Here is a 25436-nt window from a genome sequence, read left to right as displayed (position 1 = left end):
CTGCGATTACCAATTTACATTAAGTCCTTGATTCGTTATCTGCTTTTGCGATTCACCACTATTAATATACTAAATATTCTGAATGTTAATTTCATTAGAACTTAATTCTTCATCATTATCAATGGAACCTGCAGTTCTGATAAGTCTGGACTCATCCTATTACTGATTTGTAAAGTTTTACAGTAGAAACACGTCAACAGTCATTTCATAAACATTTTTAGTTTTATATTAATGAAAACGACTCCAAACTTTTGAACTGCGGTGTAGTTGCATGTTTGGGGTCTGAAGTTTGCTTATTTAGCATTAGCATTGGCGCTACAAGGCTAATGTAGCTAAGAAGTAAGAGTCCCCAGTTTGACTCTCATGGTCCACTTTATCAGCCCCACTGACCATATAGGACTGTAGTCCATCTGTTTCTCTGCGCCCTGTTTTCCCACGGACCCTCACAGAGCAGGTACTATTTGGGTGGTGGGTCATTCTCAGCACCGCAGTAACACTGACGTGGTGGTGGTGTGTTAAGTGTGTGTTGTGCTGGTCTGAGTGGATCAGACACAGCAGTGCTGCTGGAGTTTTTAAACACAGTGTTCACTCACTGTCCGCTCTATTAGACACTCTTACCTTGTCGGTCCACCTTGTAGATGTAAAGTCAGAGAGGACAGCTCATCTGCTGCTGCACAGTTTGTGTTGGTCATCCTCTAGTCTTTCATCAGTGCCCACAGGACGCTGTTGTCTGGATATCTTTGGTTGGTGGACTATTCTCAGTCCAGCAGTGACACTGAGGTGTTTAAAAACTCCAGCAGCTCTGCTGTGTCTGATCCACTCTGACCAGCACAACACACACTAACACACCACCACCACGTCAGTGTCACTGCAGTGCTGAGAATGACCCACTACCCAAATAATACCTGCTCTGTGAGGGTCCATGGGAAGAATAGGGCACAGAGAAACAGATGGACTACAGTCTGTAACTGTAGAACTACAAAGTGGACCTGTATGGTCAGTGGAGCTGATAAAGGGGACAGTGAGTGTAGATATGCTGATGTATTGAATGATAGGTGGTGAATATGCTTCCATTATGTGATAGCAACATTAGCCAAGTTTGGAATTTTGTACATTTTAATATATATTTTTTTTGTAGACTGGCATCGAGGGGCGTTTAAGGGGGGCGTCTCCACGAGCTATTTAAAGTTTTACACCTTTAAGTTCTCAGAAACCAGAAATTCATGTTTTGCTCCCTTAACACCATCTCGGACGGAAAAAAGGCACATGTATTAACAACATCCCCAAACTTTTGATGCGCAGCGTAAACTTGGAAAGTTCAGCGAGGACAGAGCGTCTGCTGGTAAAGCGCTCTTGCGTCTGACCACTGACTAAATCACTTACATGTAATAAGTCGTGCTGGGTTTGTCTTGTGAGCATCATACGCTACCTGCCCAGAGGGGCTGGTCAGTATATATGTCTGAGAATAAAAAGCTGCCATAGAAAGTACAGAGACACTTCTGAGCTCTCTCTCTCATTCACTCTCTCTCTCTCTCTAGGTCTCTCACCCACCTCACTTTCCTCTGCTGCTTATGTCTCTCGTCCCCGCAGGTTCCTTTCGGTCCAGAATTTTCTAGATCCCCCCGGAATTGTGGCGAATTTTGAGCTCCACGGATTCTCTAGCATGGGACACAGGCAGTCTCAGATGCAGTGATCAACTCCCGAGGGCGCACGCGCACACACACACACACACACACACACACACACACACACACACACACACACACACACACACACAGACACACAGAAGAACGCCAGCACAGCAGCCCATTGGTCACATTACTCAGCATGTGGCCAATTAGGAGTGCTCAGAAGAGAGAGTGAGTGAGTGAGTGTGTGTGTGTTTGTGTGTGTGTGTGTGTGTGTGTGTGAGTGTGAGAGAGAGAGAGAGAGAGAGAGAGAGAGAGAGAGAGAGAGAGAGACCCACAAGAAGTAGAGAGGCACCTAGAGCAACAAGTGTGTGACTCCTTGTGTTTACAGCTGTTATTTGAATTTCTTGGACTTCAGTATTTGTTTGGACTGACCAGAGCTCTTCACGTCGCGCTTTGATTCAAAACCGACTGTTTGTGTGCATTTGTGTGTGTGTGAGTTTGTGTGTGTGTGTGCTTGTATCCTGCATGAGTGATTTCATTAATTCTGATCTGATGTCACATTCTCTCCGTGGTTATGTAATATCCCTCGTTCAACTGCTCCCACCGTACAAGCCGCACTCCGATTGGCCGTTGCTTGAACCTTTTCGTCCAGTGTCGGCCCTGATTGGTCCGCGCTCTGGGTCAGAGGTCCCTCGGCCTGTAAGATTTCCGTGGGGGTCATTGCAGGTCAAATCACTCCAGGAGAGGAAGTTTCAAAACGGCCAATCATGGATTTTTTCGGGTGCGTTGCGTCAGAGGGCACACAGTGAAGTCAATCAGCACTCAGGCAGAGGTCAGAGGTCAGAGGAACCCAAAACATTAATCTCACATTCTTAGCATTCAGCTGATCAGCACGTTTAATGTAGAAAGTTCCATATTAACAAGGCCCACGTCTTCTCTAACTATCTACACACATTGTGGATAGTTCTGGAAATGGGATGTGGGGAGGTCCCCATTTAAAAGCCCTTATTACACACTAAGGCTTATTACTCAGTACGTACAGGGACTTCAATGTAAACTGGTTGAGCTATTCTTAGGTTATAGACGTGTGTAGTAAACCTTTTTAAAATGGTGATGGGGAGGCAGAACAATGAAGCGGACTGAGAAGTCTCGTTAGAAATCACTGAAAAGTGGCTGAAAAGTTACCTTGCCTCCTGCCTCCAGCATCCTTCCTGAGCCCAGGGTAGCACAGTCTGTGCTACATTGCTGCCGAAACCCGGGATGAGGACACAAACATGCCAAGGGACTCTGCACACCAGAAGACGAGGCTATCAAGACCCTTGTCCACCTGCACCTGACACAGAGTGACCCTACAAAGTCCTAAGTAAACCTTTTGAATGATGTTCCAGTAACCAATAAATGACTGATATATTCCACCATATGGATGGATGGATGGATGGATTTGTCTCCTCTGGATGTAAACTGCTCCTAATCTTGGCTAGTGCTTCTGTAAACATTCCCCTGACCAATCACAAGCCTGCATCTCTAGCCCCGCCCACACAAAACAGCTTCAGAGTCAGAGAACCTTGGGGCACTAAAGCTAACCCAGCATTACCAGCTAGCAAGCTAGCCTACCTGTGTGCTGATTGGTCAGTGGAACATCATTCAAAGAGAAAACGTAGCACATGTTTACTGTTTACCTAGTGATTTTAAATGAGGGGCGTAGCAAGTTAGGAGTAGTGGACAGAGAGCTGTCAATCAAGCCACTCATTAGCCACGCCCACACAGTTCTTTTAAAGCATTTTTAAGCCGTGTTTTATCATATTTTTCATTCAAGCAGATGTTCTTATCTACAGTTTGATAATTTTTACACAGGTAGGTGCTGGTGGTGTTAGGAGTCTTGCCCAAGGACTCTTATTGCTATAGTGGGGGTGCTTACCAAGGTGGGGGATTGAACCCCAATCTACAGAGTAGAAGGCAGAGGTGTTACCCACTACACTATACCAACCAAGCCAAGTATAGCTACTGATATAACAGTATCAAGTCAACCGGTCCCATGACCTTATCAGTTCTGACTCTGAATCATCTACTCTGAGCTTGTAGCTTTAAATAGTATCACACAGGAAACATGTGCAATGCTAATAATGTAAGAGACCTCAATATATTTACATAAAGCCTCCAGCATCACCATAACAGCAGCATATTGCGTTTATATAATAATTCATAATAATTCAGTCCATTAAACAAAGCAGAAATATTGTGTAGACCAGGCATGTCAAACTGGGGACCTTCCAGGCCGAAGTCCTGCAGAAGTCAACGTCATCTAACACTTTGAATTCAGTTCATGAAGCCTTTGCTAAGGAGCTGATGAGCTGAATCAGCTGTTTTTAATGTGGCAGTGTGCTGAAGTCTGCAGTGCTTTGGCCCGCGAGGAATGGAGCCTCATACATGCAATGCAGAAATTGGAAGAGCAGAAATTTGATCTGAATTTGACGAAAAGTTGTTTTGCATGTAGCCCTGTTCTACGTAAAAAGTACACCTGTACGTTTTTGACGTTTCATGTCATTTTTGACACTGAGCCAATGCACTAGTAATTCTTATGTCACTATGTAAATAATATCAGTGTGTTTAAAGGCAGAGACAGTAACATCACTAGACATCTAAGTGTCCATGACTGTAAGCAGACTGAACACAGGGCCAAAGCTGAGACATAATTATGAAACCTATGAATGTCTGACATCACATACTGCAGACTTACACCTGATCCTGCATGCTTTGAAAATTTCCCAAAAATGTTCGTCAGTTATCACTTTCTTTAAAATGACTCAAAGATCTGTGACAGGTGCCGTCAAGCCGAGACCCTTTTTTAAACACAATTTTAACTTGTGAACCTTTGACCAGGACACTGTAACACTATGCAGTCAAGTATTTCGATAGTGAGGTGATTATATATATATAAAATGGCAAGCCAAACAGGAAATATTTCATAAACACTGATATATAAACTTGAACTTTGATATACACAATATTGCCAAAATTATTTGTTTGTCTGGCTTCATGCACATATGAACTTGAGTGACATCCCATTCTTAATCCATAGGGTTTAATATGATGTCGGCCCACCCTTTGCAGCTATAACAGCTTCAACTCTTCTGGGAAGGCTTTCTACAAGGGTTAGGAGTGTTTATGGGAATTTTTGGCCGTTTTTCCAGAGGCACATTTGTGAGGTCAGGCACTGATGTTGGATGAGAAGGCCTGGCTCACAGTCTCCGCTCTAATTCATCCCAAAGGTGTTCTGTCAGGTTGAGGTCAGGACTCAAGTTCTTCCACACCAAACTGGCTCATCCATGTCTTTATGGTCCTGCTTTGTGCACTGGTGCGCAGTCATGTTGGAACAGGAAGGGGCCGTCCCCATACTGTTCCCACAAAGTTGGGAGCGTGAAATTGTCCAGAATCTCTTGGTGCTGAAGCTTTAAGAGTTCCTTTCACTAGAACTAAGGGGCCGAGCTCAACTCCTGAAAAACAACCCACACCATAATCCCCCCTCCACCAAACTATACAGTCGGCACAGTGGAATCAGACAAGTACCGTTCTCCTGGCAACTGCCAAACCCAGACTTGTCCATCGGATTGGCAGACGGAGAAGTGTAATTGGTCACGCCAGAGTACACATCTCCACTGCTCTAGAGTCCAGTGGCAGCACTACACCACTGCATTCCACGCTTTGCATTGCATCATTTTACAGGGCTGACCACTTCGTGGCTGAGGTGCTGTCGTTAGTTATAATACCACTGACAGTTGACTGGAATATTTAGTAGTGAGGAAATTTCACGACTGGACTTGCACAGGTGGCGTCCGATCACGGTACCACGCTGGAATTCACTGAGCTCCTGAGAGCGACCCATTCTTTCACTAATGTCTGCAGGCCTAGGTGCTTGGTTTTATACACCTGCTGCCATGGAAGTGATTGGAACACCACAATGATTTGGATGGGGGAGTGAATACTTTTGGCTATATATATATATATATATCGTCGCTTTTGGAACAAAACCTGTAAAATCAATTTTCAGTTTTTGACATAATTTGAAAAAGGCCTGTTGCTCTTTACATTGTGCCAAAATTTCATGATGAAATGACCCAAAATGGCCCAAAATTATTTGGAAAAAATTCTGGTTCCATTGACTTCCAAAAAAGTAAAGTGTGTTTTTACCTTCTCCTGTAAAGAGGAGGTTTTTTTGGAGATACAAGGTTTTCTTCCAACAAAATATTTGAATGGATGAACTGGTACATCTCATATTACGCTTTCCACCAACCTAAGTCCTGGAGACAGCACTGCTGAGGCCCTGCAGTGCATGAGAGTCACCAGCAGAGGGGGCCAAGTAACAACAAAAGAAGTGAAGTTTCTTTCACAGGAAAACCTCTTAACTAAATCACAAAACTCTATAGGTTCTCTATAGAAGCATGAACACTCAAAAAAAACAATGGCATGCTTAACCGGCTCTTTTCATGGTGATGGATGTAGAATCTGTTGTTTATGGTTTCTGTACAGCACTTTTTTGAGAGGGTTTCTATATAGCACCGAAAAGGGCTCTGGTACTGTGGATGATGTCAAGCTTATAACAATGAAAGAATGTTTTTTGGTGCTAGTGGACCTATTTTTGTTTGGCTAATAGTTTTTTTGATGCCTCTTAACTTTTAAGAACCATATTTAACAACAGAAGTAAATCTGAAATATTCTGATTGTGCAAACTAGAACCAAAACGAACAGTGTCTCTGTAAATCTGTGTAAAACTAGCTTTTCTAACTCTAACAAGATGCCAGTGTGCAGCGACATCTCTGGCCAAAGAGTCATTTGTCTCAAAGAAGCACATGCTTGGGTGAGTTGTCTCATGCCTGGGTGAGCTGGGATAGTGTTGGTCCCCTGAACTGGTACATCTTCCACCAACTCAATGCCTCCTCTATTATAAAGCCTGGCCTGTGTGTTTACAGTCTCTCATCATCACGTTTTCCACTGCCGAGGCCCTGCAGTGTATGGGATTTCTTTATTTAAAATACACTTTATTTCTACTCGTGTCTATTTAAATGTAAAATATGTATTTTTTTATTTTTCTGCATTGTATATGTAAGTATATGTAGAATTATATGTATTGCTACTGAAACAGTGCAATTTCCCTTCGGGATCAATAAAGCTCTGTGTCTGTCTCGCTCTCTATCTGTCTCTCTGTCTGCTTCACTATCTTTCTGTTTGTCTGTCTGCTTCACTATCTTTCTGTTTGTCTGTCTGTCTGTCTGCTTCACTATCTTTCTGTTTGTCTGTCTGTCTGTCTGCTTCACTATCTTTCTGTCTGTCTGTCTGTCTGTTTTGCTCTCTATCCATCTGTCTGTCTGTCTGTCTGGCTCTCTATCCATCTGTCTGTCTGTCTGTCTGTCTATCCATCTGTCTGTCTGTCTGGCTCTCTATCCATCTGTCTGTCTGTCTGTCTGTCTGGCTCTCTATCCATCTGTCTGTCTGTCTGGCTCTCTATCCATCTGTCTGTCTGTCTGTCTGTCTGTCTCTCTATCCATCTGTGTCTGTCTGTCTGTCTGGCTCTCTATCCATCTGTCTGTCTGTCTGGCTCTCCATCCATCTGTGTCTGTCTGTCTGTCTGGCTCTCTATCCATCTGTGACTGTCTGTCTGTCTGGCTCTCTATCCATCTGTCTGTCTGGCTCTCTATCCATCTGTCTGTCTGTCTGTCTGTCTGGCTCTCTATCCATCTGTCTGTCTGTCTGTCTGTCTGGCTCTCTATCCATCTGTCTGTCTGTATGGCTCTCTATCCATCTGTCTGTCTGTCTGGCTCTCTATCCATCTGTCTGTCTGTCTGTCTGTCTGGCTCTCTATCCATCTGTGTGTCTGTCTGTCTGTCTGGCTCTCTATCCATCTGTCTGTCTGTCTGGCTCTCTATGCATCTGTCTGTCTGTCTGGCTCTCTATCCATCTGTCTGTCTGTCTGTCTGGCTCTCTATCCATCTGTCTGTCTGTCTGTCTGGCTCTCTATCCATCTGTCTGTCTGTCTGTCTGGCTCTCTATCCATCTGTCTGTCTGTCTGTCTGGCTCTCTATCCATCTGTCTGTCTGTCTGTCTGGCTCTCTATCCATCTGTCTGTCTGTCTGTCTGGCTCTCTATCCATCTGTCTGTCTGTCTGTCTGGCTCTCTATCCATCTGTCTGTCTGTCTGGCTCTCTATCCATCTGTCTGTCTGTCTGGCTCTCTATCCATCTGTCTGTCTGTCTGGCTCTCTATCCATCTGTCTGTCTGTCTGTCTGTCTGTCTCTCTATCCATCTGTCTGTCTGTCTGGCTCTCTATCCATCTGTCTGTCTGTCTGGCTCTCTATCCATCTGTCTGTCTGTCTGGCTCTCTATCCATCTGTCTGTCTGTCTGGCTCTCTATCCATCTGTCTGTCTGTCTGTCTGGCTCTCTATCCATCTGTCTGTCTGTCTGTCTGGCTCTCTATCCATCTGTCTGTCTGTCTGTCTGTCTGTCTGGCTCTCTATCCATCTGTCTGTCTGTCTGTCTGGCTCTCTATCCATCTGTGTCTGTCTGTCTGTCTGGCTCTCTATCCATCTGTGACTGTCTGTCTGTCTGGCTCTCTATCCATCTGTGTGTCTGTCTGTCTGTCTGGCTCTCTATCCATCTGTCTGTCTGTCTGGCTCTCTATGCATCTGTCTGTCTGTCTGTCTCTCTATCCATCTGTCTGTCTGTCTGGCTCTCTATCCATCTGTCTGTCTGTCTGGCTCTCTATCCATCTGTCTGTCTGTCTGGCTCTCTATCCATCTGTCTGTCTGTCTGTCTGGCTCTCTATCCATCTGTCTGTCTGTCTGTCTGGCTCTCTATCCATCTGTCTGTCTGTCTGTCTGGCTCTCTATCCATCTGTCTGTCTGTCTGTCTGGCTCTCTATCCATCTGTCTGTCTGTCTGTCTGGCTCTCTATCCATCTGTCTGTCTGTCTGTCTGGCTCTCTATCCATCTGTCTGTCTGTCTGTCTGGCTCTCTATCCATCTGTCTGTCTGTCTGTCTGGCTCTCTATCCATCTGTCTGTCTGTCTGGCTCTCTATCCATCTGTCTGTCTGTATGGCTCTCTATCCATCTGTCTGTCTGTCTGTCTGTCTGTCTCTCTATCCATCTGTCTGTCTGTCTGTCTCTCTATCCATCTGTCTGTCTGTCTGGCTCTCTATCCATCTGTCTGTCTGTCTGGCTCTCTATCCATCTGTCTGTCTGTCTGGCTCTCTATCCATCTGTCTGTCTGTCTGGCTCTCTATCCATCTGTCTGTCTGTCTGTCTGGCTCTCTATCCATCTGTCTGTCTGTCTGTCTGTCTGGCTCTCTATCCATCTGTCTGTCTGTCTGTCTGGCTCTCTATCCATCTGTGTCTGTCTGTCTGTCTGGCTCTCTATCCATCTGTGACTGTCTGTCTGTCTGGCTCTCTATCCATCTGTCTGTCTGTCTGGCTCTCTATCCATCTGTCTGTCTGTCTGGCTCTCTATCCATCTGTCTGTCTGTCTGGCTCTCTATCCATCTGTCTGTCTGTCTGGCTCTCTATCCATCTGTCTGTCTGTCTGGCTCTCTATCCATCTGTCTGTCTGTCTGGCTCTCTATCCATCTGTCTGTCTGTATGGCTCTCTATCCATCTGTCTGTCTGTATGGCTCTCTATCCATCTGTCTGTCTGTATGGCTCTCTATCCATCTGTCTGTCTGTCTGGCTCTCCATCCATCTGTCTGTCTGTCTGTCTGGCTCTCTATCCATCTGTCTGTCTGTCTGTCTGTCTGTCTGTCTGGCTCTCTATCCATCTGTCTGTCTGTCTGTCTGTCTGGCTCTCTATCCATCTGTCTGTCTGTCTGGCTCTCTATCCATCTGTCTGTCTGTCTGGCTCTCTATCCATCTGTCTGTCTGTCTGGCTCTCTATCCATCTGTCTGTCTGTCTGTCTGTCTGGCTCTCTATCCATCTGTGTCTGTCTGTCTGTCTGGCTCTCTATCCATCTGTCTGTCTGTCTGGCTCTCTATGCATCTGTCTGTCTGTCTGGCTCTCTATGCATCTGTCTGTCTGTCTGGCTCTCTATGCATCTGTCTGTCTGTCTGTCTCTCTATCCATCTGTCTGTCTGTCTGTCTGGCTCTCTATCCATCTGTCTGTCTGTCTGTCTGTCTGGCTCTCTATCCATCTGTCTGTCTGTCTGTCTGGCTCTCTATCCATCTGTCTGTCTGTATGGCTCTCTATCCATCTGTCTGTCTGTCTGGCTCTCTATCCATCTGTCTGTCTGTCTGGCTCTCTATCCATCTGTCTGTCTGTCTGGCTCTCTATCCATCTGTCTGTCTGTCTGTCTGGCTCTCTATCCATCTGTCTGTCTGTCTGGCTCTCTATCCATCTGTCTGTCTGTCTGGCTCTCTATCCATCTGTCTGTCTGTCTGGCTCTCTATCCATCTGTCTGTCTGTCTGGCTCTCTATCCATCTGTCTGTCTGTCTGTCTGGCTCTCTATCCATCTGACTGTCTGTCTGTCTGGCTCTCTATCCATCTGTGTCTGTCTGTCTGTCTGTCTCTCTATCCATCTGTCTGTCTGTCTGTCTGGCTCTCTATCCATCTGTCTGTCTGTCTGGCTCTCTATCCATCTGTCTGTCTGTCTGTCTGTCTGGCTCTCTATCCATCTGTCTGTCTGTCTGTCTGTCTGGCTCTCTATCCATCTGTCTGTCTGTCTGTCTGTCTGGCTCTCTATCCATCTGTCTGTCTGTATGGCTCTCTATCCATCTGTCTGTCTGTATGGCTCTCTATCCATCTGTCTGTCTGTCTGGCTCTCTATCCATCGGTCTGTCTGTCTGGCTCTCTATCCATCTGTCTGTCTGTCTGTCTGGCTCTCTATCCATCTGTCTGTCTCTCTGTCTGTCTGTCTGGCTCTCTATCCATCTGACTGTCTGTCTGTCTGTCTGGCTCTCTATCCATCTGTGTCTGTCTGTCTGTCTGGCTCTCTATCCATCTGTCTGGCTCTCTATGCATCTGTCTGTCTGTCTGTCTGTCTGTCTCTCTATCCATCTGTCTGTCTCTCTATCCATCTGTCTGTCTCTCTATCCATCTGTCTGTCTGTCTGGCTCTCTATCCATCTGTCTGTCTGTCTGGCTCTCTATCCATCTGTCTGTCTGTCTGGCTCTCTATCCATCTGTCTGTCTGTCTGGCTCTCTATCCATCTGTCTGTCTGTCTGGCTCTCTATCCATCTGTCTGTCTGTCTGGCTCTCTATCCATCTGTCTGTCTGTCTGGCTCTCTATCCATCTGTCTGTCTGTCTGGCTCTCTATCCATCTGACTGTCTGTCTGGCTCTCTATCCATCTGACTGTCTGTCTGGCTCTCTATCCATCTGACTGTCTGTCTGTCTGTCTGGCTCTCTATCCATCTGTGTCTGTCTGTCTATCCATCTGTCTGTCTGTCTGTCTGGCTCTCTATGCATCTGTCTGTCTGTCTGTCTGTCTCTCTATCCATCTGTCTGTCTGTCTGTCTGGCTCTCTATCCATCTGTCTGTCTGTCTGTCTGGCTCTCTATCCATCTGTCTGTCTGTCTGTCTGGCTCTCTATCCATCTGTCTGTCTGTCTGGCTCTCTATCCATCTGTCTGTCTGTCTGGCTCTCTATCCATCTGTCTGTCTGTCTGGCTCTCTATCCATCTGTCTGTCTGTCTGTCTGTCTGGCTCTCTATCCATCTGTCTGTCTGTCTGTCTGGCTCTCTATCCATCTGTCTGTCTGTCTGTCTGTCTGTCTGGCTCTCTATCCATCTGTCTGTCCGTCTGTCTGTCTCTCTACCCATCTGTCTGTCCGTCTGTCTGGCTCTCTATCCATCTGTCTGTCCGTCTGTCTGTCTGGCTCTCTATCCGTCTGTCTGTCTGTCTGGCTCTCTATCCGTCTGTCTGTCTGTCTGGCTCTCTATCCGTCTGTCTGTCTGTCTGGCTCTCTATCCGTCTGTCTGTCTGTCTGTCTGTCTCTCTATCCATCTGTGTCTCTCTATCCATCTGTCTGTCTCTCTATCCATCTGTCTGTCTGTCTGTCTCTCCAACCATCTGTCTGTCTGTCTGTCTCTCTATCCATCTGTCTGTCTCTCTATCCATCTGTCTGTCTGTCTCGCTCTCTATCCGTCTGTCTCGCTCTCTATCCGTCTGTCTATTTGTCTGTCTATTCATCCAACACACACTTACCTACATAGACACACATACATATACACACACACACACACACACACACACACACACACACCTCACAGGCTGTAGGAGAAAGTGAACACACAAAAACACAGAAATGCACGCACACACACCCCTCAAAAGGCTGTAAGACAAAGTGAGCACAGACACACACACACACACACACACACACACACACACAGTGAATAGGCTGGTCAGTGAAGTGAGACAGTGGGAAAAAGGCTGCAGTCACACTAAACCAGAGCGCTGATTCCTGAGTGAGATGAAATTTGGCCCTGAAGTTTCGGCTTTTAGTGAGAGAACCGAGAGGAACAAACAGCGTCTTTATTTACCGCTGCCCTGCAGAGCGTCTGGACTTACCCACGGAACAGGGACGGTCACTAAATACCATTACTAACGGTGCAAAAATGCCAAATACATCTGTTAAAGCTGTTAAAGTGAAATTTCCCTGATGAAAAAGCCTCTACAGTTGAATGAGAAAGAACACAGGGACGTGATTATGGAACTTGCCTCTGACTGCGGTCCATTTTGAGTTCATTTAGGTGAACTTTAACCCTGCAAATTCAGGAGCCTTCAGCCTGAGCCAAAGGAAAACGAGGGCGACTGGAGGGGTCTTCAGAAAAAGGTGGATGGAGGAACAACTCAACAGCCATGTCAATGTCATTTATCACTCAGAGCTGCACAACAACAAACTAGTGAAGGAGCTAAAGTTGGCCGTAGCGGTCGGCAGTATCACAGTCACACTCTTTCGCTTGAGTGTTTGTATACAAGGAAAATTTACATATGGAAAAAAGTGACGCACAGAAAAGTGACGTATGGAAATGCACAATCAATCCATGGTTTGGTGGGAATTCTTGTGTGTGAGACTGTTTAAGACCGCGCAAGTGGGGTTTAAGACCGCGCAAGTGGGGTTTAAGACTGCGCAAGTGGGGTTTAAGACTGCGCAAGTGGGTTTTAACACTACGGAAGAGGATTTTAAGACTGCGCAAGTGGGTTTTAAGACTGCATAAGTGGGTTTTAAGACTGCATAAGTGGGTTTTAAGACTGCATAAGTGGGTTTTATAACTAAGTGGGTTTTAAGACTGCGCAAGTAGATTTTAAGACTGCATAAGTGGGTTGTAAAACTGCATAAGTGGGTTTTAAAACTGCGTGAATGGGTTTTAAGACTGCGTAAGTGGATTTTAAAACTGCATAAGTGGGTTTTAAAACTGAGTAAGTGGGTTTTAAAACTGAGTAAGTGGCTTTTAAGATTTCGTAAGTGGGTTTTAAAACTGCGTCAGTGGGTTTAAAGTAGAAATTTCTTCTTAAGAATGGTTGGTGCCCAGTCCGTCTGCACAGGATATTCCCTAACACCTCAAACATGTGCTTTAAATGCTCTGCCGATGTGGGCACGGTTCTACATGTTTTCTGGTCATGTGTCAAACTACAGAATTACTGGAGGGAGATTCATTTGGCCATACAAGAAATAACTGGCATACAATTTGCTAAGTCTCCAGAAGTATATCTCTTAAATGCTGTGGATCCCTCACTGGACAAGGATACCATTAGTATTTTACATATTTTATTCTATCTCGCCAGAAAGTGTATTCTGTTATTATGGTCAAAAACTGACATTCCATCCAAAAAGATGTGGCTGAAGCAGATTGACAAATGGTTACCTATGGAAAAACTAACTTACGATTTGCACCAGAACTCAGAAAGATTTATCAGAATTTGGTCCCCTTTACAACTGTATCTGGAAAAGGCCAACTGAAGCTCTTTCTAGGTGCTTATCTGTACAACTGAACATCCTATTATGTTTTGTCCCTTCTCTGTTCAGACACAGCACTGGAAGAAGAAAAACTGTCTTTATAATTTTTATATTAAGAGACACAATTTTTATTTTAATTTTATTTTACTGTTTGTATTATACTGTTACCCCGGACTCTGTACTTTTGTATATTCTTGTATTTTTTATATTATGGCAAATAATGTAAAACCCAATAAACAGTTGATTAAAAAAAAAAGAATGGTTGGTGAATGAGGCCCAATGTTCTTAAAGTACTGACGGTATAGCATGAAAACTCCAGCAGCACTTCTGTGTCTGAGCCACTCGTACCAGCGCAACACACACTAACACACCACCACCATGTCAGTGTCACTGCAGTGCTGAGAATTACCCACCATCCAAATAGTACCTGCTCTGTGAGTGTCCATGGGGGTCCTGACCATTGAAGAACAGGGTAAGAGTATCAGAGAAACAGATGGACTACAGTCTGTAACTGTAGAACTATTAAGTTCACCTTTATAGTAAGTGGAGCTGATAAAATGGACAATGAGTGTAGAAACAAGGAGGTGGTCAGAATGTTCTGCCTGATCGGGGTGTATATATAACATTAGAGATAAGTGTGGTTGCGTATCCTACTCTAACTCTATTTTGAATCAGGCCAAAATAAACAATCAAATGAGAATGAAATTAGAGATTTAATCTACAATTTACGTTCCTGACCACTAGGTAGCCACAGATGTAGTTGTAGTGGTTTAAGTCGCTTTCGCTTGGCAGTAATTGTCTGAGCTTTGTGTGTGTGGTTAGCTAACTATGTGAGTTTCTATAGCCTAGCAAGCTAAAGTAGCTTCTAAATTCAAGTTTAATCCCTGGTAACAGCCTGAACTGGACCAAGAGTAGGCCACAGGTGACTAATCCACTATTCATTATCCACCACCCACTGTCCACTAATCTATAACATTGACAGCCTGAAGCTCAGGACACCTGACACCTGTTCACAAGTCACATGTTGAGGAAAACTCCACAGCTAGAGAAAAACTGCAGCACTTCAAGCCTTGAGCACAGTCCAAACTGGACCAAGGTCCATACTGTCCATCCATCATCTCCCCTGGCCAGCTTTGTGCTGTCTGTCTTTTACACTCTCTCTTAGTTCAGCATTCAGCATTAGCAGCTGCAACAATGGAGCATCATAAGATTGATAGTAAACAAGTGATAATGAAAGTCCTGCCCTGTCAAACTTAACAACGAACAGGGAGATGTTAAAAAATCCTCATTGCATTTTTAATAAACACACCATATCTGTTATTTATGTTTACTCAGAAGCCTGTTGTGCCGTGCACCCATGCCCCGGGTGCATCTGAGGAGGACCGGGGATTCTTCCTCTTCATCCCATCCCCGCTCTGAAGAAGCCTAGAGCGCTCCCTCTGTTCCCACCTATCCCCACTGTCTTTCTGAGGTTTCGTCTGGGAGTTCGGAGTTCAGACCCACCTTCCGTCATCGGGACCCGGGGGGTGGACACATGCCACACCTGTTACACAGTTATTTGTACTGTTATTTTTTACTAATATTTATCTTTTTTACTACTGTTTACGTACATATCTGTTGTCGGAACAAAACCTCGTATCTCCAAAATGGTAACTTCACAGGAGAACGAAAAAACCTACTTCACTTTTAATGGAAGTCAATGGAACCAGAATTTTTTCCAAGTCATTTTGGGTCAGTTCTGTTGGACCGATCATCATGAAATTTACACACAATATAAAGGACAACAGGTATTTTCAAATTATGTCAAAACCTGAAAAACAGTTTACTTCCAACAGCAGCGATATGGACCAGATAGGATCGTTCCATGGGTCTTACTTGGTTTGCGGGCCTTTTCTTTGACACATGGGCTCTAGCCCTTAATCAGTGTTTAATGTCTAATGTCTACCCTTAATCGGTTTCTGTCTACAGAGCCACTCCCGCCGCATTGCGCCCCCTAGCTGTTGCTGACTGGTGACAGTATTGTTGGGACCACGTAGTGGCAGGAGCTTTCAGAGCAGATATCAGAGAAATGCCACAACATTAACTTACGAAAGCTTACTGTGTTAAGTTAGCCCACAGGCTACTGTTACTGCAGCCCACTACTGATATTAGACCGTGAAATTTCCATTCATTTTTCACAACTTTCATGGAACCGCAAACGATAATCAGTTCACATTTCACAAGGAAAACTACTCTGTGTGGAAGGCTGCGGCACGGCTTTATCATTTTAGCTAACACAACCACAGCTATGGAATGTTCTGGAGCCGGACAAGCTATCAGGAGTACAGGACATGAGCAACACATGAAAAAGAAGCAAAGATTATGAGACTCATATGCTCATCTTTTGTGCATCTGAAGCCGTGGATGGCGTTTTCTGATAATTAAATTGTTATATTGTTAAATTTGATAGCCATCGTGATAGAAGCCATTGCATCAGCGATTCTCACTACTATTGTAAGTTAACCCAAGACTATTGGAGCACCTTAAACCCAGCAGTGACAAGCAGGTGCATATATACTTAAACCTGTACATATAATATATCCATAATATAAACGTTATGTAAACACACTTAACGGCAATCAGCGTGAATTTGTGATAAGATTTGATGTAAAAGTGTTTTTAATGAACTGCTCTGCTTCCAATTCTGTTTCCTGTTCCTCCACCTGATACAAAGGGTGTTAGCAGTGTTGTGGGCGCTGAAGTGGTGAAGGCTGGTGAAGTCAGCTCAGTGATAACACTGTGTAAACAGTGAATAGGTTTCAGATACCAGGGCCGACGGCATAAACATGTCTGAACAACAGAGCGGTGCAATTTCTGTCTGTAATAAAAAATCTATCTGTCTGTCTGTATATCTGTCTAGCTCTGTTCGTCTCATCTGTATGTCTGTCTATCTGTCTGTATGTCTGTCTCTGTCCGTCTGTCTGTATATCTAGCTGTCTGTCTATCTAGCTGTCTGTGTCTATTTCTGTCCATAGCGCTGGGTCATCTTCTCACAGTGGAAAGATGGACAGAAACACCAGTGGATGTTTTCAGATCTGAAGCAGCTTGATTTTCTCCTCTCTCTAAAAGATGGAAGCTTTAAGTGCTGTTTATCTGATGGGGGCAGTTTTGGAGTCTGCCAGCTCTTCCAGGTGGTTGTTAGGAGGCCCAACTTTCCTGGAACCTTTACTGCTCTTTCCTGATCATTTGACTTTATATATGTATCCATCTGTCTGTGTTGAGCTGCTGTAGCTCAGTGGTGATTTATCTCTGTACTGTGTGGTAGATTCCATAAATCAGCCCAGGCAGCTGGCAGGTGTGACTGTGTGGAGTGTATTTTAATGGGGGAGTGATTTTGTGTGTGTGGGGATCCTGCCTGATTCACAGTGCTGGAAAAATTGCCGGTACTGACTGTGTGTGTGTGTGTGTGTGTGTCTCTCTCTCTCTCTCTCTCTCTCTCTCTCTCTCTCTCTCACAGACAGCCTGGTTTTGTTTCAGCATAGTTCTACTGTTACTGTGAAACCAGGTCACACACAGAGGGAACACTGTTGCAGAGAGAGAACGAAGGGACAGAGAGAAAGAGGTTACAAGCTCAGAGGAGCGGTGGAGAGATGGATGCTGAGACAGAAAAGAGAGCTGGAGAGACAGAGAAAGAGGAAAAAAAGCGAGCAGGACAGAGGGAGAGGGTGAAACAGGCGTGTAATTTTTCTTGTGAAGCGTGTTTTAATGGGCTGCTGTGCCTTTGATAACATTTTCCTTTCCTTTATCTGACGTGGAGGGTGTAAGCAGCATCAGTCACATATTAATCTGTCCCTGTTTGGCGTCTGTCATTATTTTAAATCACTAAAATGTTAGTGAATCAGAGACGGTCATTATTAGGCCTTACGTGGCGCCGAGTGTTTGGTCAGTGTGTTTGGCCACCAGAAAAAAAAGAAAAGGGACCAAAAGGTTCGCCCCAAAAATGAAAGACCAAATAGGCCTACAACAAAGTGTGAAAATCTAAGAACCAGTTATTGACACAATGTGATTTTCTGCAGTTATCTGATTAGTAAGCTTTAATTATTTTTTTGGGGTCAAAAAACAAACCAAAAAGTTTGTGCACTCATCTTATATCATGATGATACAAGTCCATTACACACACCCAGTTAACTATGTGAAATATCATAGCAACCATTTAAAAACTCCCCTGCAGCCACCTGGAATGCCATAGCAACCACTTTGCAACAGCTTAGCAGCCACCTGGAATACACCACCACCACAACCTAGCAACACAGGCTACAAACCTGGGATATGGTTGCAATGACCTAGCAACATCCTAGCAACCACAAGTAATATCATAGTAACCACCTAGCAACCACCTGGGATATGATAGCAATCATCTAACAACACCCTAGCAACAACTTGCCAAACCATAGCAACCTCCTAGCAGCATCAAGTAATATCGTAGTAACCACCTAACAACACCCTAGCAACCACTTGGAGAAACCATAGCAACCTCCTAGCAATCACCTGTGATACAATAGCAACATCTTAGCAAGCTTAAGCTGCACAATCACTGCATTTTCTTCAGGAAATACACTTTTCTATTTATTACTAGCTTTTTTCAGTTCAACAAACCTTTAGATAAACTTTTACAGTCATGTAAACGTGTCCTCCCAGAATGTATCAGACAATAACAATTAATATTAACAGTAATTAATCACAATAATCTCTTTTTCATATTAATCACCTGATAATAATCACTGTTCTTTATGAAAGCTGTGTTTTATATGACTAGAGTACCACTGAGTTTTGTCACAGAGCTTGTTTTAGTCGTTTTGCACAATATCTGATTGTTTCATGTTGGTTGGAGTTTTCCTTATTGTCCTCTGTTTAAAGGATGTGGCCCGCATGGTGACCTTCCCAGTGTTTCACATGAGTGACTGAGTGAGCCAAATCAAATTAAAAATGTCATTCACTTTAATTTAATATGCAGTGAAATTTGATTCTGGGAATATGACCCAGTTCCCTTTACACAGGACCTGGATGCGGAACGCTGTTGACTGAAATGGGCTGAAACGTTGCTGCTTGTCTGTTTACTGCAGGTGCTTCCTGACGAATTTCTTAAGTGGCCAAGATTTTACAATTTCCATTGGTTTATATTCCCAAACCAGTCATAAACCACTTTTACATAAACCACTTTTTCCAGCTTCTCTTTATTTATTTGAATCATACAGTCTGGTTTACTACTGCTCCTGTAAGACCAATACATGTATATCAGCTCTGTTTTGATTGGCTGCCCTGCATTGTGTCTCATTACAGAAGCAGTCCAGGCCTTAAATCAATGACCAACTCTAAAGCTGCGAAACTGCCACTGTGTCTGTCACTGTGAAATGATGCATCTTTTATGATTTCAGAAGTAAATAAATGAAAAATGAGTGCAAAGTGTTACTGAATTGGTAATCATCATGCAAACAAAGGTTAAAATCCCAATAAACACAGAGTGAAATATTTAAAATAATTAAACTAAACTTGAGTGTTATATCAAACAAACAACAAGCAGCACAAGCAATATGAAAGTAACCACTTAGCAACACCATAGCAACCACCCAAGGTAGAGTAGCAACCACCTAGCAACACCTTTGCAACCACTGGGCATGCTAGAGCAACAACCTAGCAAGACCCTAGCAACCACTTGAAAGCAACCTCCTAGCAACACCCTAAGAACCACCTGGGATATGATAGCAACTAGCACCCTAGCAACCACTTAGAATACTACACAAACAACCTAGCAACCCCCAGGCAACCACAAGGGATATTGTTGCAACGACCTAGCAACATCATAGCAACCACCAAAATACCATGGCAACTATCTAGCAACACCCTTGCAACCAACTAGCAATAGTGAGGGATACCATATGCTGCGAGGCTTCCACTGTAACTGTCACTTTAAATAAGAGTGAAATGATGGATCTTATATGATTTTAGAAATAAATGAATGAAAAATAATAAAGCAATGATCGTGTAAAGTGCAAAGTCTAACTGAAATGGTGATCATCATGCACAAGAAGGTTAAAGTCCCAGTGAAGACAGACTGTGTGATGCTAAACTTAAGTGTTACACTAAACAATCAGCATTGAACAAAGAATATAAGAGAGAAAGATGATAAACCACAGCTGATCAGACCTGTCTGAGAACTATGTGGGCGTGCCTAATGAGCAGTTTGATTGACAGCTGTCTGTGCAACACTCCTAGCCTGCTCTGCCCCTGTCTACAGAACTGAAACATGTGGTGGTAGTATGAAGGAAGGCTGATTGAGGGGGGGTGGGGAATTCTGAGAACTTGGGCTGGAGTTTTGGGTGGTTTCTGCTTGTACCTAGAAGGCCGGATGAATCTCATAGCTATGGTGGGACTGATCTAGGTGGAGATGGGGTGGCGGTGGGGACTGTGAAAAATTCCTCAAGGGATTGAAGAGTGAGGATGTGAATCTGTAGGGCATTAGACTGGAAGAAGGAAGGGTTTCAGACATGTTCCCTCAAACTTCAGTTAATGCATACATCAGTTTACATGATGGAGAGGAGCCAAACATGGTGAAATGTATCGGTCATTTATTGGTGACATCATTCAAAAGGTCTTTTTTTGTACATGACCTAGCAAAATCCTAGCAACCACCCGGAATACCAAAGCTACTACGTAGCAACAACCTAGCAACCATGTAAGATGCCATAGCAACCACCTAGCAACACCCTAAAATCCATGTGGGATGCCATAACAACCACCATAACACACTGTAAAAAATCTGAGGTAACATCAACAAAAAAAAAAAAAAAAAAAGATAAGTCAACATTCTGCAATCAGTTTTTCTAGTAAGCAGAACTTTGTTGCACAAAGTTAAATAATCTCAAAAAAGCAAGTTTTAACTCAAGTGCACCAAACTCATTTAAATGTGTTTCATCAAATAACATTTAGAATCCTCAGTACTTGGTAATTTATGTTGATATGACTCACTGTTGCAAGTTGTATAAATTCAAACCATTTTAGAAAATCAAGTGCACCAAACTTATTTATTTGCGTCTTAGTAAACAACATTCAGAATCCTCAGTACTTGGAAATTTAAGATGCCATGACTTCTTGTTCCAAGTTGTATGAACTCCAGCTAAATTCAGAATTCAAGTGCACCACACTTATTTAAATGTGTTGAAGAAAACCATGTTTGAGACTACAGCATTTAAAACTGACATTTTAATATACATATTACAAAAAGGTACATCAGTGATTAAGATTTTGCGCTACTAAAGATTGTTAGACAAAGCCAAAGTATTTAAGTGGTATGACATTTTACAAAATGCAAAATGTACATCATTAAGCCAAAATTCTGAATAAGGAAGACTAACATGATGCTAATTATCTTTTTTTTTTTTTTTTTTTTTTTAGAGCATGCAGGCACGACTACCTGCACCACTTCAAATAAACACTGAGGTAAAATAAAGCTTCACCCACACAGGTAGCACCAAGCATTGCACTAAAAGTAACACTACACAGCAATCAATTAGCGCAATAAAAGCAGCACTGCATTCACAGTTTGCAACAAGCAGTGCAATAATAGCAACACTATTCACAAAAGAAACCGTGCAATAACAAACACTGCATCCACACATATAGCAACAAGCAGTGTGATAAGAGTAAGACTGCATTCACAAAAGAATCAAAGAGTGCGATAACTAACACTGCGTCCAAATAGGTAGCAACAATAAAAGTGCAATAAAAGTAATACTGAAACCACACTAGCAGCAACAGATCAGTTCGATATAAGTAATGTTGCACCCACGCGGTATTGGTAGCACCATCAACAAAAGGAAACTTAATCAACACTGTAAAGGTAAGTAAAAGAACTGTATCAGTATATAATCAGTGGTTTGAACAAGAAACAAGTAATAAACGTAGCTTGGAATTAGCAGATTTTTCAAATATACATTGTGTCAATGTCACCTCACCGATTCTGCATCTACAGATGGCACTAACCATCTCATGCTGTGCTTTTACATTGACCAACATATTGGCTGGCCTGTGCACAAGTTCCACAATGTTATTGGTATTGGCTGCTTTCAATGGGCGAGGGAGCCAAGGCATAAAATAGGGCCTGCATTAACATGGAAACAATGGACTATAGATCAATTTCTACACAAAAATAAATAAACAAATAAATAAAAATATTCCAACATAACCTAACTTCACTAATACAGAGATTTATTTTATACTATTTGTAACTTATTTCTACTATTCTACTTATTTCTAATTATTATTACTTTTAATTTTAGTTTTGTCGGTTTGTATTTAGGAAATTTAAGAAGACAACTAAAAGTTAAAGTTTTGTTCACAAATCTTAATATTTGTCGAGTGTCCTTTTATCTAGATTTTTTTGCTTCTTAAAATCAATATTTGGTGACAATTTATAAGTTGGTCCCTACTTTACATACTCTCAGCTATAAACAATGTCTTTTGAGAAAGCAGGCCCATATTTAATAATTATGTGGAAGTCTCACATCAAATGGAATGCAGTTTTAATATCCCTTTAATATCAGGGCATGAAAGACCAACATTATTAAAGCTGTGAAATTATCATTTAAAAGGAGAACACTGAATAAGCTAGCAATAACTTGTAGGTAGTGTGGGGTGTGAAACAGTGGTGTGGAAACAGCCCACAATTCAGACATCTTGGCTCAACACATTTCAAGAGATTAAGAGTTTGTTTTTCAAAGACTGTACCCTTGCTGAAAAATTAGTTCCAAGCCCTAAAAAGACTTTTTGTATTACCTCAAACGTGTATTTCATCTCTCTGGGGTACTCAATGTTTAGGGTGTGAAAAAGCCCGAAGAGGAGAACAAATGCACTTGGCAGATCACTGATGCCTTCCACAACGACATTTTCCTCAAGCATAATACGAAAGTCAACCACGTCTGGGAGAGAACACTGAGCACCTTCAAGCACAGTCAAGATTGCCACTTTCACATCCTTTGTGTATTTCTCTTCAGCATCAGTAGTCTGTTGGCCACAGAAAAAGACAAAAAAAAGATTAAAAAAAAAAAAAAAGGTACATGGACCAAGTTTCACTACCTCTGCTTTCATCCATGAGTGAGACACTGACAAACACAATGAGATACCGGTTCCTTGTTCAACTGCACTACAACAGCTACAGCAAAGTAGTAGCTCATGCCGAATATTGCATTTGCCCAAGATATTTTATAATGAACTACTGTGATCCAAATCTAAAACCTGTGATGCAGCTACATTACTTTTTAATTAAGCTGAACACTAAAAGCAGAAGAGAGAAAAGTATTTTAAAAGTTATGAAAGACTAGACGAACATAGAAAACCTCAAACACTACCTTTTACAACATAAATATCTATACTTATATATAGATACAGATACACTACATTGCCAAAAGTATTCACTTGTCTACCTTGACACGCATATGAATTTGAGTGACATCCCATTATTAATCCATAGGATTTAATATGATGTTGGCCCACCCTTTGCAGCTATAACAGCTTCAACTCTTCTGGGAAGGCTTTCCACAAGGGTTAGTTGTGTTTATGGGAATTTCTGACCGTTCTTCCAGAAGTGCATTTGTGAGGTCAGACACTGATGTTGGACGAGAAGGCCTGGCTCACAGTCTCCACTCTAATTCATCCCAAAGGTGTTCTATTGAGTTGAGGTCAGGACTCTGTGCAGGCCTGTCAAGTTCTTCCACACTCAACTGGCTCATCCATGTCTTTATGGACCTGCTTATGAAATTGTCCAAAATCTCTTGGTACTGAAGCATTAAGAGTTCCTTTCACTGGTACTAAGGGGCCGAGCCCAACTCCTGAAAAACAAGCCCGCACCATAATCCCCCCTCCACCAAACTTTACACTTGGCACAATGCAGTCAGACAAGTACCGTCTCCTGGCAACAACCAAACCCAGACTTGTCCACTGGACTGCCAGGCGGAGAAGCGTGATCAGTCACTCCAGAGAACATGTCTCCACTGCTCTAGAGTCCAGTGCCGGCGCTTTACATTTCTGCATTCGACCCTTTGCATTGCGCTTGGTGATGCAAGGCTTGGATGCAGCTGCTCGGCCTTGGATACCCATTCCATGAAGCTCTCTACGCTGTTCTTGAACTGATCTGAAGGCATCCAAGCCTTACATCACCAAGCGCAATGCAAAGCGTTGAATGCAGTGGTGTAAAGTGCCGCAAGTGGACAATAGGGAGCGGCCAACCACTTCGTGTCTGAGTTGCTGTCGTTCCCAAATCGCTTCCACTTTGTTATAATACCACTGACAGTTGACTGTGGAATATTTAGTAGTGAGGAAAGTTCATGACTGCACTTGTTGCACAGGTGGCGTCTGATCACGGTACCACACTGGAATTCACTGAGCTCCTGAGAGCGACCCATTCTTTCACTAATGTCTGTAGAAGCAGTCTGCAGGCCTAGGGGCTTGGCTTTATACATCTGTGGGCATGGAAGGGATTGGAACACCTGAATTCAATGACTTGGATGGGTGAGTGAATACTTTTGGCAAAATATTGTGTATAATAAATGCATTAATAAAAATGAAAAAATGTGTATTTACCAAGCAGGTCTTTAGGACAGTACTTGCATGCATCTCTCTTTAAAAAAGTGGAAGACCTTTAAGAGTTAAAAAAAAAAAAAAAAAAGTAAAAATCAGGGAAGTGAAATCCAAATATTTTACAGCACCTTTATAACAATATTAACATTTCCTTAAAATGCATACAATAACAAGTGCAGTAAACATGTCAAAGCCCATAAAACAATTTAGTTATATCAAGCAATACAACTGGTTTAAACAACACACCTGTTCATCAAGCTCCTCAAGAAATGCCTGCATATTTTCATATTTCCATAGCTTGCCCTTCTACCCCTGTACAGTTTAAGGAGTTTTGGTGCATACACGTCCAGGCTCTTCAGACTGACAGTGGTTATTCTCTCAAACTCACTGCATAGAGAGAGAGAGAGAGAGAGAGAGAGAGAGAGAGAGAGAGAGAGAGAGAGAGAGAGAGAGAGAGAGAGAGAGAGATGCTCCAAGAACAGCACTGGCCATCGTTCTCGGACAAGACTAACCAGAGGTTTTTGCTCCATTACCTCCCTCCGCCGCAACGAAAATGTCAGGTAAGAAATTCACCTCTGCTCTTCGTGGTTTTTTCAAAGAATTTCTTCCATCCTCAGAAATTTCCTTCCTTGTATTGATGGTTACTTCTTTGCAGCCTGCATTGCGGAGTTTGGTCCTGTAATTTCCTATTTTGAAATTTATGCTCTGTCTCCATCCATGCCAACCCTCTCCTACACCTGGCTTACAAAGGCAGGGATGTTTGCGGATCAGTGCCATTGCTACAGAATCTACCTGATGTTTGGCTGGATATGCCGTTATACAGAACACAGCCTGTGCAATTTTGTCCAAGATATCATTTTTCATGTCCCTTGTAACATCCAGAGGAATCTTCTTTGTGTTGTACTCTTCATTGCCCTTTTTCAGTCGAAGTTCCACATCATAGGAAAAGGTAGGGATGAGGAAAGGAGATGGCCACTGACAACTCCGGCGGTTATTCAGTGGGTCTGTGGAAGTGCTTGGTGAGTCAGATGAACTGGACATAGACGCAGTATCAAGAGAGGACAGTGACACATCTGTTCCCTCAAGGTCAGGACAAGTATCATAGAGAACTTTTAATGTTGCTTTCTCTGCTGGCAACTCTGAAATATCTGACAAATTGCATAACTCATTCCCAAATTCTGGGTCTTCATACTGGAGACTAAAACCTGCCTTCAGCTGAAGTCTACTCTGGAGAATTTCTTTAAGGCAATCCAAAGATG

At 43.1% G+C, this 25436-nt stretch overlaps 1 protein-coding gene across 1 annotated transcript in view; it reads right to left on the bottom strand.

Moving 5' to 3' along the window:
• kcnj13 (potassium inwardly rectifying channel subfamily J member 13) overlaps positions 1-24224 on the bottom strand; it is a 69414-nt gene extending 45190 nt beyond the window's left edge. The window contains exons 1-3 of the mRNA XM_037546412.1: positions 24181-24224; positions 22378-22605; positions 1552-1658 (exon numbers count right to left, since the gene is read on the bottom strand). The gene's annotated coding sequence lies outside the window, so the exon portion shown is untranslated. The remainder of the gene's footprint in view (positions 1-1551; positions 1659-22377; positions 22606-24180) is intronic.
• Between the last annotated feature and the right edge of the window lie 1212 nt (positions 24225-25436).

The sequence above is a fragment of the Pygocentrus nattereri genome, chromosome 17, assembly GCF_015220715.1.
Source record: "Pygocentrus nattereri isolate fPygNat1 chromosome 17, fPygNat1.pri, whole genome shotgun sequence".
NCBI lineage: Eukaryota > Metazoa > Chordata > Actinopteri > Characiformes > Serrasalmidae > Pygocentrus > Pygocentrus nattereri.
This window is presented reverse-complemented; position numbering and strand designations above follow the sequence as displayed.